We start from the raw sequence: 20,400 nt of genomic DNA, 5'->3' as shown, positions 1-20,400 counted from the left end.
AACCTAAAGAAACCAAGCCTGTTGCAGTTTTGCACACAATCACAAAAGGAGTCAGAAGAAGAATGCAACACCAGCTCCTTAATTAATAAGCTCACTACTTTCATGTATGTGCCTTCACATGTTTACTCTCTCACACACACTCAAGCTCAACTGAATCATCTGAAATTCTCCATCATCTGCCACCAGCACCTCTGAGACAGTCTCAGAAAATACTCGATGGACATAACAGTGGTTAAACTGACAAAGCAAATAAAAGCACCAAAAAATACAGCATCAGATTTAGTGGAATGCAATTGTAACGCAATTTTTGTTTCCTGGAAATGCAGTAGCAAGTCTTCTCATTTACAAATTAGAACTACTCAAATTAAACCTTGTGTCATTACCATGGAAGAAAGCAACACAACAACTCATGAAAGGTCTTCTAAAACAGATAATAAAAAACCTGCTAGAAATCTGGATTTCAGTTTTAAAATTTACAAGCCAAGAAACCATAGTATGTCTCAGTATTTCTTTTCCAGTCATTAAAAAGTTTAGTCTACAATTTAAGCTGGCAGAACCGGATCACACTTTCTCTGAAAAAGCTCATCATGAAACACATATCTTCATAAGAGGCATATCCAACATCCAGAAAAGTGGATAGGCTTTAGTTAGAATAAATGCAAAATTTATCAAAAACACCTACAAAATTTGAAATTTGAAAAAGCAAATTAAGCATTTAGCAACTGTATTGTAATAACATTAAGAAAGCCCCAAATACAGTGAATGATTTAAGCAACATTCCAAAACATTCATATTTTAAAAGAGCAAGCTACTACTACCAAAATCTGTTAACTGATTTTCAAGTGTTTTGATATGCAAAGGTAACACATTCACTTACTTGATAAAATCCAAAGGCTTTTTAACAGCATTACAGTAACTCATAATCCTTCTGCAACTATATTGTAGCAAGAGGAATTAACTAAAAGCATCAGCGATACCAGACCAAAGTAGATGTTTGCTTGCTGGTTCACACCCACCACCGAACCCTGCCAGATTTGCTCTCAGCTGCCGCTGCCAATGCACATGTGCAGAATTATAAGGAAACTTCCTGCTCACACAGATCCCATCACATTCTTACCAACAGCAGTTAATAAATAAAAAGGCTTTTGTATCTTGTGCAACAGCTAATTATATTCATCCTACGTGCCTCCCCCCAAAGTAAAGCAGTACTCCGCCAACCACACACATATAATTGCCACTTCATCAGATAATACAGGGGTGCAATGGTATTATAAAAGTACAGTAAGGGAAGAGACAGGAAGAAAATATCAGTAAAACTATGCAACCTGAGAGGTTCAAGTGATAAAACCAAGGCAGCTTAACAATTGCCACTGCTGTTAAAACAGACTTTGGAATAGAAGTCAAGCTACCTCACAGACACCAAAAAACTATAAATATATAATGCACTTAATTTATTATACATAAGTTATCCTATTACATACATTTATCATCGACTTGTTTCTCCCAAACAGCTAAGCAGAAATATACAGTGGAACTCAACATTACAAAATATAATACAGAGCCCATTTGCAAGAGAAACACAGCCTCTGTCAGAACGATGACCACATGCCACTAAAATAAGAGACACTCTTAGCATCCCCATTGAAGGAGAAACTAACATTTTCAATGAAGAGTTCAGTTCTGTAGCAATGACTCTTTGAATTACAGTGGAAAGGGGGAGGAGGGAGGAAAAACAGAAAATAAAAAAAAAGAGAGGACTGCTAATGAGGTTTTCTCCACAAGCAATTCTTGTCACAACTTGATCGTGACAAAATCTGAAGATACCACCAGAAATCACAACCTTAGAAATGACATTGCAGACCATAATTAGGTAACCTGATTACATCAAGAGACCAACAAGACAACAGAGCATTTAATGAAACACGAAGTTCAGCAAAAAGGGGGAAAAAAAACTTGTAAATATACACGTTAAAAAAATATAAAGGAAGAAAGAACCACATTCATAAGATTCCAGCTCTCATCTTTCCAATTTTGCCCAAGTATTATTATCCTACACAGCTGAGCACAAATTTTAATCACGACCACACTGCAGGGAATATTGAACGGAAGAGATGTATGAAAAGAACAGTGAGACTGGAACCTGGACAACATCTCGGGGTTCCCACCTGATCATTCTTCTGACAAAGCAGCTGCCTCACCCAATGTCCTTACAAATGTCCAGACAGTGAAGAAAATAAACCATTTAAACCTCTGAATATGAAAGAGCCTCTGCAACCACAGTCTTTGTTACAAGCTGTTTGAACATAAACATAATGCAGTATCTTTATTTTAAGCTCAAGTTAGTCATCTTTTTCTCCTTTTAGGACAAATATACTAGATAAAATTTCACACATTCACAGGTGAGAAACCATAGGAGCAGAACTGTTTGTTACTATCACAACAGAACTATTTATTTCACTATAATCAGAAAACGTACTAGATCCAGCTGCAAAATATTATCCATTTCTTGTAATGAACGACTCCACCCATACATTGCAAACATGGGTTTTTTTGGTAGGGCTGATTTTTCAGCACTATAATCACCTTCTGAACTATGTTTACTAACTTTCCAGGGAGCAATGTGAAATTCTTCTATTCTCTGACTCAATATAATTTTGACAAGAGACACAGAGCCTCTCTAATGAATAACTGATATATCAGTCACTGTAAAAACTGCATGACAAGTAACAAAACTCCCTCTTTCAGACCCCTTCATAGAGGATTTCATATTCCTTCAATTCTGTACCTCCTCCTCAGGTGTTTCAGATAAAATGGGGTTTTTTAGTTCCTAAGTAACAGTCCTCACATCTGAAATCATTAATATGTATATAACTGGGTCTGCAATACAAAAAATTGAAAAGTTTACCATCTTTCATCCTCACAGATCCCAATACTGAATTGCCCTGCAAGCTGTCAGTTCACACTCATTACAAAGGCTACTAGATTTTTGGGTTGTGTGCTAACATGGCAGCATAAAATAATCTGGTGTTACCCGCAGAACAGAAGAACAACCCGAAGGCATTCTCTTGCCAACATCACTTCCTCTTCCTTAGAGCTGCAGCTTCTTCTTTTGGGGGGAGGGAAAAAAAAACAACCCAAACAACAAAAAAAATCCAAACTAAATAATCAGACTTGGCAGGTTTTCCTCACTTTCTAATGAGCCTTCAAAGAGAGCATCACTGCTGAGCTATAAACATTTGAGCAGATATCAAAAGGTTGAGTATGTGAAAAAGGCAAAACCACAAAAAGCCTTCAAACACAGAAATTCAGGGGTTTCACCAAACTTGACTAATGTCTGTTCCAAATGCAAGGAATATTTATTTGGCCTCACCTGCTTTTGCAAACATGCTGTTATGTACATTAGAAAGCAAAGCATCACTGCTTACACAGGTCTCCTATCATGAGCCACTCAGGACAAATGTTAAATTAAGTCTCTTAATGAGCTGTCAGAAGGGCCTCCAATGTTACAAGCAGTGCATACAGCAAGAGCCCAGAGACCGAGCAGATAAAAACTATCATTTGCCGAACTCAGATGTTTTAACATGCTGTCCATGTCAAAATTTGCAAGCATTAGAAATTATCAGGAGCCCCCCCAGTCAACTTCTTTAAATGCAGCCATGAAACACTCTACTTGACTGATTTTTCTAAAATAATAGTGTAAATTTCCAGGCTGATGCTTTGAAAATATCGAGATATTTGACTCATCATTATAATGTCAAGACAAGGAAAGGATCCCTGTGGTGCTAAACAACATAGAAAATACAGACAAAGCAGATTTTTAAAATGAGATTCTAAATACCTTCAAATCTATCCAACAAATCTACTAGCAATGAGCAGGGAAAAAAACCCAAAGAAACCAATCAAAAAAACCCACTAAATAGACTAATGAAACAACTGAATTTGAATCTGTTATCATATAGAACAAAGTAGCTTTTTTTTTTTTTTTTTAATGCTGGCAGATTAAACTGCACAAAGACAGAAAAACTTCCAACATTAATGCTAATCCAGTTGAACAATTTATTCCAAAGTCACATGCTAACTATTCCATGCCTGACAATACTCAGGAACATATGCCTGAAAAAAACAAACAACTGTATAGGGTTTGGTATATTCAGTTTATTTTCTTTAAACAGGCAAGAGAGATTAGGTGATATTTCCTTTCTTCATTCGTTACCTTTCCCCGCCCCTTCAGTCTGACAGCAGTAACAAATTTTGTAAAAATTCAAAATGCAGCCAGAACAAGGAACTCAAGAGTAAGTCATCTGTGTATTAAAAGTTCAAGTTGCACTGTTTGACTGCAGGGGTGGGTTGTTTTGTTTGGGCTTTATTTCAAGATGGCATGAAATACCCTAACACTGGAACATCTCAGGTTAAAGCAAATTTTGGTAGCAAGGAGCATTTGCACTCAAATGTTTAAATCCCTCAGGGAGCTTCCAAGAACAATGGAAGCCCACACTGAGAGATTCCTCAGACGATACATTTAGTCACAGGCTGGAGCATTAAGTCCATGAGCTAGAGCTCTTAATGCCAGCGTTGCCTTCGTATTCACAGAAGATTTAGTGACAACCCTTCTCTAACTTCTGGAAGCAACTTTGCTGGCAGGGAGCTGGCGGGCTGTCAGCGTGCCAAGCCCCAGGGCAGGGGGACAAGGCTGATCCTCCAGGGGAGGAGGAGGGAACGGGCTCGGCAGACAACTCCGCGGGAAGAGCCAAGAGATGCCTGCTGGCTGTCAGGGCAGCTCCGAGGTCCCATCGCCACCAGCGCAGCCTGGGGAACGCCCGCCCTGCTTGACAGCTCCCCCGGGAGGCTCTAGCAACTTCTGCACGGCGCAGCCCCGCGGCGCGCCCGGCTCCGCCACCACACGAGGAAGTTCCCGCGCCCCTTATCAGCGCAGCTCCCAGAAGGTTCCTGAAGCCTGACGCGACGCCCTCCCTCCCCCACAAGCCTCCTCTAACAGGGGCAGCCCGGCCCGGGCCGAGCCGCCGCCGTCCCCGCCGCAGAGGGGCGACCCCCGCCCGGCCCGCGCATGCGCCCCGCTCCCCTCACCGTTGCCGGGTGACTCGCCCTCCCCGCCGTCCTCAGCACCACCAGCGGCAGGTTCCTCCGCCTCTTCCTACCCCGGGGGCCGGCGCGGGCCTCTCCTCGCCGCTCCGCTCTCCTCGCAGGCCGCCTCCTCCTCCTCCGTCGGCCGCCGCCGTCCCCGCCGTCCGCCGCGGCCTCCGCGCTGCCGACCCGGGCGCCGTCCGTCCCCGCAGCCGCTCCGTGGCTCGAGCGCGCCTGGGCGAGCGAGGGTCCCCAACGGTAGCGGCGGCGACTGGCGGAAGTGACGCGCTGACTGACAGGTGCAGCGCGCGCGCCCCCCTCCCTCGGGGTCACGTGCTGCGGGGAGGGGTCGCGGGCAGGGCGGGGCTAAGGGAGCCGGTTCCCGCCGGTGGCGGCCGCGCCCTCAGGGCGGCGGGAGGGCCCGCCGGGCTCGGTGGAGGGGGCTGGCGGCTGGGGACAGCTGGGCGGGCTGGCCCGGCCCGCCCTGGTTTGGGGCCACCGTCCGTTATGGCCCCGGGCTGCCCAGAGCCTCAACCACAGCGCACCCGACACAGGGATTGACTTTTTCCTAACCCTGCAGTGACTCAGCCGTCCGCCTCGGGCTCCGCGGTGCCCGCAGTGTCCCCACCGCCGGCAGGGCCGCCACACAGGCTGCTGCTCAGATCTGCATTTCTCAAAACCGCATTAAAACACTCCCCGTGCATTTCCAGAATTGGAAGCGTGAGGAGCGATCGCTCCCAAACATTTCCCAGGGGCGTGCCAGGAGCGACCCGGCGCCCTTGGACAGAGCTAATGCCGTTTGAAATACAAAATTTAGCACCCTTAAACCGAGTTAGCACAGGGAAATGACGAGGTGCGAGCCCAGAGCAGAAGAAGCCCGACCCTGCGGTGCCCACATGCCACGTTGGAACCGCAGCCGCGATTGCTGCCAGCAGCCGCGGGAGGGGCGTTAATAAAGCATACACTGAGTACATCTAAATTCCCTTAAAAATCCTCTCAGGGAAAGCTTTCCTTCTATGAAAAACTGACAAAGATTATACAGAAGAAAAAAAAAAAAATATATATATATAAAATAGGATGGGATTAATTGAAAATTGTACATTGCCAATAGCTGGGAGGGTCTTGTTTCAGATTTTCCAATATGGATTCTAAATTTTATCTAGAGGTACGCTTCTAAGACTCATTAAGAGGTTTTACATTTAGAATCCAAAGAAAGGAAAGTCACAATCCCACAGTAAATTAGCCTGGTTTTAATCGGATCTGAAATTATATTCTCCTGCTAGAAGATTTTGTGTCACTAGCAATACAATAAAGTATGTAGGGTCGGGGAAAACGACCTCTCAGGAGGTCTGTATTTGCTGTCATTCTGCTTCCACAGCAGATTTCTCTTGAACAGTTAATAAAATTTCCTCTCCTCAGGATGAGGTTTCCAAATTTGTATTTTGTATACATAGCTGTGTTTTTTCTGATTCATTTAGCCTCATCAACAACAATAAAGATACTGAATCAGAACAAGCTGGCAATTTTGTTGATGAAACATGGGAGAGAGCGGACTCCAGCTGGCTCTTCAGCAAATATATTGGCCAGTTGACAGGAATAAAACGGTAAGAAACATGACACAGAAAACACAGGTGGCAAGAGGAGACAGACAGCAGAGGCAGGTAAGCAGGCAGGGGCTGCACAGCACCTGTTTGCTGGTTTTTGAGTCCAAGACACTGTCTTCCCTCCTCTGAACTGGCTCCGAGAACACCATTTTGTGCCAGTTTAACCTACCTCCTTTCACACGCTTCCAGCGTTCCTTGCAGGGGGCAGACATATGCAGTTCCAGGCTGCCATTTCAGTCTTTTCTGCTCACTTTGTGTTCTCGCTGCCTATTTCTGAAAGGTTGAGGAGAACCTGAGAGTCCTGGTGCTTGAGCCACTTTTTCTAAGATAGCAAATATAGAGGGAAGGGAGGCTGCGTGGTTACACCCCCAAAATACAGCTATGGAAGGCATCTGCCTCTCAGATCGCTGCTAAAGATTACCATGGAGCGATGCAGTAGCTGTCCCCATCTGTTTCAGGGCACAACTCAAATTTTACGGTAGCATTTTGTAACTCTCCCACTTACACAGTACACAGACTGCTGCACAGCTTGGACACCCAGCCTGGTTTCGGTGGTCTGGAGAGGACAGCGTGGAGCTCACACAGGCTTGTTAACCCCTTCCCAATGCACAGGCACACGCAGAGCAGCCCCAGCACGAGCGTGGCTGCAGTCCCACAGCGTGACATAGACTGTCACCCACCCATCAGGACATGTGACGATGCACAGAGTTGGTGACAAGGCTGCAGCATGTGGCTCCTCACAAGAAGGACCCATTCACCAGCTGCTACACAGCTCCAGGAGCTTGGCAGATGTGTCCGGTCAGCATCTGGCTCCTGACACTGAAGAGCCAGAGTGCCATGATATCCCCATCTCATCAGTAAATCCATGTCCAGGACCACACCACGAGGGATCAGCCACTTCTGTAGCTCCGTGTGTTAGCTTTCATGTCCAGTTAAGTTGCTCAGTCTAGCAGTTTTGGGGAGATTCAGCTACTAGATGCTCACAAAGTAACTCAGTAGATCTGAAAAGATTACTAGCACAATTCTCTTGTTTTCAGGAAGAGCTATTAATGAGCACAAGTCATTATCAGCAGTATATGCCGCAGAAGAACTGGAGCCATGCTTCCTTCGTGGGTACCCAATCTCAGTCCTGACATAATATGACTTCAGAATAAATGTTCTCCGAACACTTTAGTTTCCAATTAAGTCTAGTTCCAGCAACAGCCCTGCATTACTCCTCCTCCGAAACTGAAGCAAATGAAAGAATAATAGCTCTATCCCAACTGTCCTCACTGCTGTACAAAGCTTAGTACAAACCGAGCTAGAATATTCCAGAACTTAAATCAATTGTGCAATGCCATCAAATCCCTGGAAGGTTGATAGCCTGCCATCCAACTCTTTACCCTCATACTGGGTCATTATCTTACTAGAAGGAAACGGAAGTCTGATGCACAACAAAGCAAGATACTGTCTGCTCTAATACCCGAATGTTACATGCCAATGTTTTATACTTGGAGGGGAAATTATCTATGCATGAGCAAAGTATTTCCTTTTGGTTTTAATTGTCCATCCACCAAAAAAAAAAAATAATATATATATATATACATATATACTCTCCAGGGCTTGAAAGTACTCAATTTTTGTCTTAGATGTATCCTATTGATATCTTGCAAAAATATTGACAAACATGAGTCCTTTCAACACCAAAGAAGAATTAGTAAACTTTCCAGCTAGTTGCTCTGCAAGATGCTTTCCTTTACTGCGTATTTCATCCAGAAACAGACATGTCCCCATACTGAGACTTTACTTTGTTCCTCTTTTCCGGCATTCTAGAATTTTCTAACAAACATTTTGTTTCAGGGTGCCCAGCACAAGACACTTGGCCATGTTGGACATTCATGACTCTCCATGGAGGCCCTTGAATCAGCAAGTGTCCAGGTCTGACTCACTGTCTGAAAGGGCACCTAAGAATCAAAGTCCATTTTTAAAGCTTCACAATGCTCAAGCAAACAGGTGAAGGAATCTATTCTAGAAACAGAAACTCCAGCACAGAGAAACACATTCACCTTTTCAAAGACTGTCTGCCATTAGTAGACACAGATGTAAGGATTTTTTAAACTTAATTCAATATCAAAGGCACATGTTCTGTGTAAATGTCAGACATTTTTACTTGTTTTTCTACTAGATTACTGTGGTCAAAATAAACATTTACAACATCAGATTTTTTTCCTGCCTTTGCATACTTTTTGGATCTGAATCTTGGTTTTAGAAGATGTCTTTAAAGTATAGATCTGGGAATATGGGGCAAACGTGGCATTTCAGGCTTGTTCACATTTTAATTGCATGGTCACAGACTTAACAGGAAAGAATTCTTCCCTTCTTGAAATTCAAGACATTGAAAGGTTAATTCAATCTTCTCAGTTCCATTTCCTTCCTTCTGTTCTCCTTCCCACACTTCCTCCCCCCATCTGTAGACAGCCGAGTTATTTGGATTTTATGCAAGCTAGTATTCATCCAAAGGGAAAAAATCATTCAACGTATGCATCAGACAAGAGAAAATGACAATATTGCACACTTTGGTATTTCACTTCTTTCTTGCTTTTCTCTGCATTCACCAGTTTGGGCTGTGGACAGACGTGAATTCATGCCCCAGAGCTCATCTCCACTGAAAAGTCAACTTAAACTAAAGCTTGAATGCCCCCATCTCTTTTGAATTCCCCTTCTTTGCACTCACAAGGGTCTATGCTTGAGCTGCTGTGGTGCTTTTACCCTGCGTTGGGGAGAGGCTGCAGTTCGTTCAAGTTAGCACAATTTTTCTGCTGCCAACACAATCACTCTCTGCTGCTCCTGTGTTATTTCATGGTGTGGTCACTTGTGCTCAAAGTACTGTAACCCCAGAGGAGTCAGTTTGGGTGTGCAGAGCTCAGGTTAACCCTGTTACGAAGACATAGCCTTAGTAAGACTGCAGCTGATTTCTGCACTTTATATACATTTGCAAGAAAAAAAGACATAAAATCAGTAATTGAAAACATTCTTTAATTCAGTCAGGTTCTGAAGAGATAGCTGTTCACTTCAGATGCTGTAAGAGGTGAAGTATCTTTTTTTTTCATACATTTGAAAGAAAACAGGATTTAACATAATACACTTACATTTGAACAGAGAAGTTAAATATGGAACTTACTGATTACGACTTTCTTACATAATTGTTGACCTTGTACACAGCGTATAATACCTATGGGTTTGGCTTACTCTGTATAACAAGCTTATGAAATTGGAAAATGATTTTTTGAAGAGATGATGTATGAATCCCTTCAAGTAGAAATACACGTTTTTATTCTGGAATTGCTCACAGAGATCAGGTAGAGAAGACCCTTGTTTGCCTGGTCTGTTCCTCTGCTTCAGCAGCCTCATTTTCTTAAGCAGCTGAAAAACTTCAGGGTTTATCTTCTTTTCCCAAAAACATAAAACATACTTAGGCTGCCAGGAGGTCCCAGGCTATTGAAAGTGGAATGATTTGGCAACACAAAGAGAAGTGCTGGTTAGGCACCCATCAAAACCACATCCACAGCTCTATGTCCCAAAAGCCAAAGATACCACACCTCCTTGTCTACCCCAGCACAATGGGGATTGTAACAACAGACGCACCTATTGTCCTTTTTCCTCTGGACAAAAAGAAAATCTGAAGTTGATATCAAGTTAGTAGGTCTCTACATTTCATTATCTTTAATTATCTTATCTTGGATTATATTGGTTATCTATTTGCTGCACACTGGGTGCCACCATTTGATCTTCATAAGGAATGGTCATTTTCCTTTTGTTTAAAGCAAAGAGAGTGAGAAATCCAGCAGTGGATTGTTTCATTCCAGGGCAGACAGCTGCACTGAGAAGAGCCACATTGGAGCACACTCCCAACACTCATCCAAAACTTACTCTTTCCCTAAGACCTGCTGCTTGCAAGAGATACTTCTGTCCAGAGACAGATAAAAAGACTGTTAGCAACGACTTCAAGTCATGCCAAAGTAGTGTTTCTAGACCAGAATTCATCGCAAACTCTCATATGCTCTATAGCATATCAACTAATGTGACTAACACATCACATGCTCCTTTCCCCACCCTGTCTCTGGGATGTGCATGGACATTTTTTATTCTTTTTTTCCCCCTGTAATAATGCACGCACGTGTCCGCATTTGCTAGGAAAGGCCAGGCCAAAGCCAAATACTTTATGCTAGAAGACACACTTTTGGGTAAGTTCTCAAGACAAAAATCTCCATCTGGTTAAACTTTTAAAAATTTACCCCCATACTGAGTTTTATAAGACCAAAAAAAGAGGGAGAGAGAAAATTTCCACTCCCACTAGCTTATGTTTTCTCTTTTTGCTCTTTGGTGCAATGGGGCTCCTAGTATAGACTGCCTGAACTCCGGAGCTATTTGGAAAACATGGGATTGGAAAAAATAACCCAAGCAGAAGGACTGTCTACAACTAGCTTCTCCGCTCCCCTCATCGTTTGTATACACCTACCCTGAAGGCTCAACGGTCTCAATAAGGGAAATGAAACACCTTCGGTAATGATAAAGCACACAGTAGAAGACAAGTATTGGGTATTTACACACCGGCAGCGCAGTGCTACAGCTGCCATCCTGCCAAAGAGGGATCGCTGCCTTCCTCACACCCTCAGGATTCATTGTCTTTTAGCCTGGGAACCTGTCTCTGTTCCCAAACGTGGATATTTTTTTTGGCAGCAAGATGGAACAAAAGGCACAAAGAGAACTAAGAAAACCCTTTTAGTGAAGCTGTAGTCTTTGTTTTTTAATTTTTTGTTCCTTCCTCTAAGAATGGGAAACCTTCTAAGGATGGCTTAGAACGTGCCCAATCCTACCACCTTTCTGGGAGGTGCTAAGTGCTCATAGGGACCTAAAGGAATTAGGGTGTTTGCAGATTCCAGCCCAGCTTTTGACCTTGAAAAAATTAATCCCTTACCTTTAGCACCAAAAATACCACAACATTTTGGAAATGAAATCACTGTTAAATTTGAGTGAGTGTGTTATTTCGAGACAGCACTAATGTGATTATAAAATCAGTTGTGTCAGCTTATTGGCTCAGCTACAGACACTGATCTGCTCCAGCGTCTGTTCCTCTAACCGGCTGCTCACATTAGGGTGCTTTGTCCCTTATCCCTCCTCAGCTCTGTAGAGAAATAGACGCAATCTGATCCCCACGGATGCACCAAAAAGAAATAAATCCCTTTTCTTTGCAGCAGCCCACCTAGACTCCATGAAACTTGGCATTTCCAGAGCACCTCCTGTGCCAAACATGAGCACAACGTCCCTCAAGTCCATGAAGGCTATGCCTATATGTATGTATGTATATGTCCCTGCAGCCCCAGCAGGCTGGGCTCACTGCTTCCAACTGACAACAGCCAAGGGAAAAGCCAAGTGGCAGCAGGCTCCAGACCTCCCAGCCTCACTCTTCAGACTCCCCTCTGAATTTTCCTTTGAACCTGAGCTCCCTTTAAACATTTCCTCTCACCTATTACTCCATCCTGGTAGCAAGTATTTGTTTTCCTGGGTTTCTCTGTGGGTGTCTGACAGACGCCCGTGGTTGTGCTGCCAGGCACACTTTAATGCTGTCGGTGACTCACTGGTATCCGAGGTGTCAGTCCTGGCAGGTTTGACTCAGCCTTTCATCCTTTGGCAGCAGACTGAAATAAAATTCAATTTCCATTGTGTCCAAGGTAGCTTTTCAGGCACAACTTTACCAATATTGGCTTTCCATACTTTAGGTGTATAGGATCTGTAAAGATCAAATAGTTTGCTCTGCTGGCTTACCGGTTTTCCCCATTCCCATATGCTGGATCATTCAGCTCCTGCTGTGCACCTCAAACACTGTTGGGGTTCATTGCTACCACAGTCATCCTAAGGCCGAGTCACTGCCATGTTCCTCTTAGTTAAGGTGGTGACTGAAATCCTGCCCTTAAAAACCTATTAAATAACTGCTTTGCTGCTCGTAGAGCAAAAATATCTCAGTTCCCAGTGAAATCAAAAGGCATCTGAGTAAAATATCACTGACCCATCTTTCCCTCCTGTAAACAGCCCCAACGCGGTGTGCAGTGCCCGCAGGCCACACTCCAGATGTTCCGTATGAAAACTGCTTGTGGCTGTCTGTCCTGCATGGAGTGTAAACATGAGGCTTGAATCCAACATGAGCTGCATTTGACCACAGTACTGTATTTAGAAGATACAGAAACTTAACAGACATTTTATGCAATGGTCAAATTGTTCGTTATGGAGATGATTATCTACTGACTTCAACTGAGAGAACACGTAATTTCTCATCATTATGTTATGTGTTGCACCTTCCTCGGAAATTCAACCTCATATCAATTAAAGACCTGGTCATCTTCAGCCTAGAAGCCCAAACAATCCGTCCCAAACTGGTTTTAATGCTAGGTCTGCCAATAAATCAGACAATTAAAATGGTGGTGGTGAAAAAACAAGCATGCCCATCATGTCTTAGCATGTTTAGAAAAGCCCGAGCTCTGTTGTGAATGCCAGGGGCCAAGCCCGTGACTGTACAGAGAAAGCAAGAGGAAAGATTCTTCTGCTTTGCTGCCCTGAACACTTCGTTTGCCCTCTACATCTGAGAGAACTTGTGCCGATCTAAAAGTTTAAGAGCTTTTCCATTTATAATCTCTCTTCATTATAAGAATTCTAATTGCTACTTGTGAAAATGGACATATATTTAACAAACAAACTCACGAACTGCCTGCATTCATTAATCATTCAGATAGCGTTTTAAAGTCTTTTCTGATCTTCTAAATCTTGTGTCCAGCCTAACAAGAAGAGGTTAATGCTTTCTTTTTAAACAGACACTAAGACTGTTCAGTGCCAAATCTCAGCTACAGCTTACACCAAATATTCACCCAGCAGCCGCCTTCCTGCTTATTCCCAGAGGTTTTCAGTCAAGAGCACAGCTTTCTATTTTTGACAGTTGGTTGGAGTAAGGGGATGGAAGCAAGGAAACATTCCTAATGCTAAATATGACTGGTACACAAACTGATGTCGCATGGGCAGTCAGTGCAGACACAGAGATAACTGAGCCAGCCTGCACAAGTCAACTGAGCTTTTAGCATAACGAAAATGCAGCTACATTAGTGCCAGGACAATTTTAGGTCCCAAAGCAGCACAGCCAGGTTTGCACAGAGCTGAGCTCAGTGGGACCCAGATGATCTCTTTGGAGCTCCAGCTGAGCAGCGTTGTGCAGGTTTTTCCACCTCTGCAGTATTCCATTCTCCTTTATCTTAAATACCACAGACACGGCTACATGAAAAAATGTTGTTGGAGTGTTGTTTGCCACAGTATGCAGCAAGCCCTGCACTCTCCGAAGATACAGAGAATGGGATGGATAAAGGAAGGAATCACTGGGTGGAAAAAAACCACTATTTCTAGATGCTGATGAGTAAAGATAATTTGGTTTTTTACTGCATTTGTGTTCATTATTTTAAATACACTTTGGAAGAAGTCCTTAAGATACCTCAGTTTTCTCCATGCATACACAAACTCAAACCCACTCTACCTAAGACTGGATTTTAGGAAAAAATTCTTTGCGGAAAGGGTTGTAAAGCACTTGAACAGGCTGCCCAGGGCAGTGGTGGAGTCACTATCTCTGGAGGGGTTTAGAAGACGCGGACATGAGGCTCTTAGGGACATGGTTTAGTGCTAGATGTAGGTTATGGTTGGACTCGATTATCTTGAGGGTCCTCTTCCAACCAAAATGATTCTATTCCAACAGAAATACCCACAGCACCTTCTCAGGGCTCTCAGTCAGCTGGGAGACATTTCCATCTCCCTGAGCTCATTGTCCAGGCTCCCTCTATAGTCAGCAGAGAAACTCAGATGCTCTGAGGGCACAATTAATTTTATCCCAACTTAGTTGCCTCCCTATTGACTATCATGGGGTCTAGACAAGTAATTCAGATGCAGACATCCAAAGTTACACAAGAGGAAACCCACCACATCTAGGAGGATGCACACAGCCCTTCCTTCCCAAACCCAGGAGCTTTGAAAAATGAGTCCCCCAGTAATTTTATGCTGCACAACAGGAAGCACAGCTGGGGCCACGTCACATTGCAGGTGTGTCCACAGCCCTCAGGAGCAGCGGATTCCAGGAGGTGGCTACAGGTAGTCCCCACATCTAATGCAAAGTGTTTCTTGCAAATACATGCAAGAGCTATTAGTCATTTTAAAGGTTTTTACTGAAATTCATGGAATCGTCAGATAATTTTGTTTGGAAAAGAGCTTTGAGATCACCAAGTCCAACTGTTAAGCTAACATGGCCAAGTCCACCTGTAACGCATGTCCCTAAGAGCCTCATCTACACATCTTTTAGATACCTCCAGGGATGGTGACTCCACCACTGCCCTGAGCAGCCTTTTCCAATACCTGACAACCCTTTCCATGAAGAATTTTTTCCTAATATCCAATCTAAACCTCTACTGGCTCAACTTGAGGCCATTTCTTCTTATCATTTGTTAGTTGGCAGACAAGACCAACCCTTCATGCTCCAAGCTCCTTTCAGGCAGTTCAGAGGTCAGAAGGTCTCCCCTCAGCTCCTGTTCTCCAGCTGAACCCCCCAGGTCCCTCAGCCGCTCCCATCACACTTGTGCTCCAGCCCCTCACCAGCTCCGTTCCCTCCTCTCAACTCACTCCAGCACCTCAAGGTTTTTCTTGTCATGAGGGACCAAAACTGACCCCAGGATTTGAGATACGGCCTCACCAGTGCCCAGTCCAGGGCATGGTCACAGCCCTGGTCCTGTTGGCCATGCTATTTGTGCTAATTACATCGCTTAGCACCCACAACACATTCTCCCATCACTGCAACTGCAGAGGTTCCCTGTGAGGAAGCCCAGCGTGGTGCAGGCCATGGGGACGGGTGGAACACAGGAACAGGCAAATGCGGCTTCTGGCGAAGTGCAGTCAGGAAGGTTGGCTGTGGACAGCTGCCCGGTCCACGGAGCCACACACCACCGGGCTGAGGGACACACCAGTGAGCAGGTCTGTAGCTGCCAAAACGGGAGCGAATGAAGAATTTATTGTGGTTTCTTTCAGGACACACTCCCCGATGCCAGCGTGATGCTCAGGCCGGGCTTATCTCGGATTTGGCTCTGGACGGCGGCAATCATTCCCGGGCTGGGCTCAGAGCCCTCTCGAGCTCCCAGCCCATGTTCTGCCGGCCTGGGTGGGTGGGGGACGATCCCCAGGCACTTTGCTAAATGCACTGAAAATCTCCCCACAAACTGATCCGGCAGCAGCATCCCCTTGAGTGAACTCCAAACCTCACCTTAACTTCAAACCTCAGCATGGTGAAAGAAGGGCAGGAACGGAAACTTAGGTATTAATGTCTTGGTAGATGAGGAGGGGGAAAAAAAATTAGAATATATTTTGACAGTTTTCCACATCAGTTTTCCCATTTCCCTCCCTCGTGCACTTTCTGCAGCAGCAATCTCTCCTTTCCCGAAATGCCGAGCAATCCCAGTACTGAACTAATCAATATTAATAGCGAAGGGCTGGGGCGGGGGGAGGAGAGGAGGGATTACCCTGACCTTTTCCAACTCACACTGCCTCAGACAGCCACCAAGCAGCTGAGGAGGGAGCAGCCAGACGGTAATGCCATGTGGTTTTAGTAGCTTTTCTTTTTAATATTTTCATTTTTTTTTGCTGGGAATATTTACTTCTGTTGTCTCAGTGCAGATAGCAATGAAATCTGATTGTCTTCAGGAAGGAAAAAAATATAATGATATCAGCCATCGCTGGTCCAAACCTCGCCTTGACGGGAAACTCCACTGAAATAAGGGGAGTAACGCCCAGGCTGGATTTTAACTTGAATTTCTATTATAAACAGGAATTGGATTAGGGAATTTTTGACAGGTGAATTGTTGAATGCTTGTGTGCTTTGTTGATTTCTCTTATAATAGAATATAATCAAACCCGTTGAGCCTGCGACTTGGATATCGAGTGCGAGAGCAAACAAAGGGCTGGGTGAACCGGTCCTCTATTGTTAAGCACAAGTGTCCACAGCAGCTCATCCAGATACAGGGGTATGTACGCACTCAGGACAGGGCGCTCAGAATTAAAGACAAATCCTATTAATTAAAATCATGATTGAAGCTCTTTGTTCATATTGAATTTGGGGTTTATTGTACATGTTCTGGTTAGCAGCATTCCTGAAAATAGAGGCTTATTAGAGGATTATTGGCAATTAATGCATTGTCTTTTCTTTACTGAGATATTCTTGCTTCCATGTGCAAAATATGATTTTTTAGAAATTGAGTCTGAAAAACCCAGATAAATTTCTATTTGTGCCTTTCTTGTTCATCCTGAAAGATCCAAGCTTCAAGGAGAGGTCCCAGACTGAGGTGTTAGATTTGGGGGGGTTTTTTGAATAAACATTTTGATGGTATTTTCATATTTTTTCTTCCGAGCAGAAAATGCTTTGCAGATGGCTGAAATCACAGCACTAGCTGATGAAGCCATGGGTGTGTTTTTCCTTTCTTTGTCAGGACCCATCATGTCCGACAAACCAGATTTTGCAGAAATTGAAACATTTGACAAAACCAAGCTGAAGAAGACAGAAACCAGAGAGAAAAATCCATTGCCCACTAAAGAAAGTAAGTGCTTAGGAGGCTATTTCAACTAAATCTGTATTGCAGTTCATACGCAAAATGAATACTAATCATAGGATTACAGGCTCAAACTCATCCCTGACTTTAACTGGGGATAATACTAAGACTTGTACTCTATGCTGGGCTTCCAAGGATATGAGGAGTTCTAACCAATGGTGCGTTTTGTCTGAAGAATCCTTTCTGGTGAGATTGCTCTTGCTTCTGCTAAAAGCAAGACCAGTTTTGCCGCTGGCTGCAGGTGACAGGATCAAACGGTTTGTAATTACCATGTTACCGGCCTCTTTGGAGGCACAGACGCGCAGGGAACCCTGGCACATCCCTGGCAGCATCCCCAGAAGGTGCCTGGGCTTGGGATGCAACGTGTGATGAGGAAGATGAGCTGCTGCCCCCCTCTGGTACCTGCTGTCAGCCCTGGCCAGGAGAGCTCCAGGCACCTTCTCTGGGAATAAGGTTGCAAGAGAAACCCATCATCATCCTCACCTAACAGGCAATCTTCCTTAGCAAAGCGCCCCTGGGCTTTTCTTGTGCAAGGTCATCTCCCATACACACGCTGTGCACAGGCAGCCAGGTGAGGGTTGCAATTCACATCCAAATTTGGATGTCAAAACGGCATTTCTCTGCATTTGGACCAGATATTGTGAGTGGTTTCCTTCAGAAGAGTCTCGTTAACCACTTCAGATGTGTCAATACTGATAGCCGTGGATACACGCTGTCCCTCAACATAAGATGCTTGTTTTTTCCCAGTTTTATTATCCGTACCAACGCTAAAGCTGTAAATACAAGAGGAGATGTGCACATCATGAGCTGCTCCCTACTAGCTATGCAGACCTGGGAACGGGTTGGCATTTTGAGAGTGGCCAAAGAAAGCAAGTGGGGACTTACCCTCCCTGGCTTTAAGAATGGCCATAGAAATCTGTATCCTGCAGGATCATTATAATGTTTATTGATGATGTTTTTCTTTCCTCTGTTTCTCTGGCAGCTATCGAACAGGAAAAGCAAAGTGAAAGTACAGCCTGATAGTAAAATTGAAGATGTGGCTGCTGCTTCTTCAGTGGGGTTTTGGATTCCAAGTTTGGTTGTTTTGTTCTGTCCCCCCCCATCCCATGTTTGTGTCCCATTTATTTTAGCGAACATTTGCTCCTTAATGTTCCCCAGGGAAGAAGTTTGGTTTGTGTTTGTTGAACAAGATACCATGTATTTGCATTCTTAAAACTGTAATTCCAAGTTCTGTATCAACCCCATTACTTGCCAAAATAAGCAATTTGCAGAATAATTGTTTTTCTAAACCTCACAATAAACAGGTCTCTTCTGATCAGCTGTCTTTGAGCCTTGCAGAAATAGGGTTTACACCACAACTCTTACTGGCATCTTTCTCACTTTGCATTGTCGCAGCATCTAGAGATCACAGCCAGGTTGGGTAGAGTTACCCCAGTCCCCCAGGGTCCCCCTGGCCGCACACAGCCCGTCTCCATCAGCCCCCAGGTACCCCCGACTGCCTTTGCAGCAGCTTGGAGACTTCACTCCCTTTCCCTGTCTGGCTCGAAAGAGTGTTTCACAGGAGCTCTGAGAGACAAATTTTGCATGCTAATAGCTCCCAAGCTTTTAAACCCCCAGCTTGACAACAGACGTGAATTAGATAGGAAGCTGCTAGCCTGCTTCAGTCCTGTCCAACAGTAGGTTACAGGTCTCACAGACAAGTACCAGCTTACAAATTCCACACAAAATTGGTGGTTGGGCTGAGGAAATACTTAAATTAACGTTCTAGATAGGAGAAGGACTGCAGCATCTTCTCCACAGCTTTTTTCTCTCTTTAGCCTGCTGAGATCTGATCAACCTTGGGACAACCACAGCACGCACAGCCTTTGACCCACCTGATATCAAGCAATATAGGAATGTGGGAAGGTATTCAGGGGGCAGAAAGAAAATAAAACTTTATTGCACTGATTTTCTGGGATGAGAGATCTTCAGCAGCACAGGGGTGTAGGACACAAACCTTCAAATCAAGCAAGGTCTCCCTAAATCTCCATTACTGGTGGTGCAATAACATTCTCACTGGTCTGCAAAGAGCTTGGCAAAAATAGACTCTGGTACCAGCTCAGGCAACTCTCAATTACACAGTATCACATTATCTCTGGAATTAATTTGCAATCATATTAGGAAAACAAGTGCTTACTCTGGGAAGATGAACTGCTGTCCCTGGAGCTTCAGTTTGATTCTACTAGCGCTGGGATACAGGAATAATTCTGTGTACTTTGACAGGGTTACTCTGGGCTTATACCTGTGAAAGGCAAAGCTGAAACCAGGCTATGGGCTTCAGAAAATAAAAATGCGTGGTTGGGGTGGTGTTTAGAAAGCTCTCATCTGCTTAAGGGTTGTGTGACACTTGGCGTGTAATGTGAACAGTCAGAGCTGCAATTAATAGCAGCATAGCCACAAAATGGGTGGCTTTTGGTGGCAGCAAAAAGTAAACAGAGGTGGCCAAGGGAAAACAAATGGCATGTAGGACTAGTGATTTCAGTTAGAGCTTCATAAATGTCAGTGGTATGCAAAGGGCCAAGACAGCCACTGCTCATCAGTTTAACACTGCTGTTTTCCCTTCATGACCGAGTTGGGGTTGTTTTTGTGCACATTCTCCTTTGAGAACCTCATTCCCCTTGGCGCCTAAGGGAGTTTGTTAGGGTCTGCTGAATTTATTAATACCTGTTTTTATCTAAAAGGTGAACAATGTGAAAGGTTGAGCAACAAGGAAAACAGTGCTATTTTCTTTGTGAGTCTTGCCCTCCCCTCACCCCCTGCACACTTCGGGCTCAAAGAGCCTCTGACTTTATTTAAATATCTGCTTTGATGACAGTTCCTTCATGGAGAAAGCCTTCAGAGATAACACTCAGCGCAACAACACCTACTGGGAACTCATAGTTAATACCATTCAAACAGGTTACCAGTCACTTTTCCCCACGATGATTTTTAAGCATCATATTGCACCCAGCAGGTAAGTCCACAGACTAGACTTCCTCCTTGTTTGTGCCAGGAGACAGCGTTTTATTGCACATGATAAT

General features: G+C 44.1%; 1 protein-coding gene across 5 annotated transcripts in view; it reads right to left on the bottom strand.

Annotated features, from left to right (window-relative positions):
• Positions 1 to 5,381, bottom strand: part of FAM13B (family with sequence similarity 13 member B) — a 48,788-nt gene extending 43,407 nt beyond the window's left edge. For all 5 annotated transcript variants that reach the window (XM_080353143.1, XM_080353145.1, XM_080353146.1 and 2 more), the window contains exon 1: positions 5,086 to 5,381. The gene's annotated coding sequence lies outside the window, so the exon portion shown is untranslated. The remainder of the gene's footprint in view (positions 1 to 5,085) is intronic.
• Positions 5,382 to 20,400: the final 15,019 nt, after the last annotated feature.

Source organism: Nesoenas mayeri (genome assembly GCF_963082525.1).
Source record: "Nesoenas mayeri genome assembly, chromosome: 14".
NCBI lineage: Eukaryota > Metazoa > Chordata > Aves > Columbiformes > Columbidae > Nesoenas > Nesoenas mayeri.
Note: the sequence above shows the minus strand (reverse complement) of the source record. Positions and strands in the feature narration are given on the sequence as shown.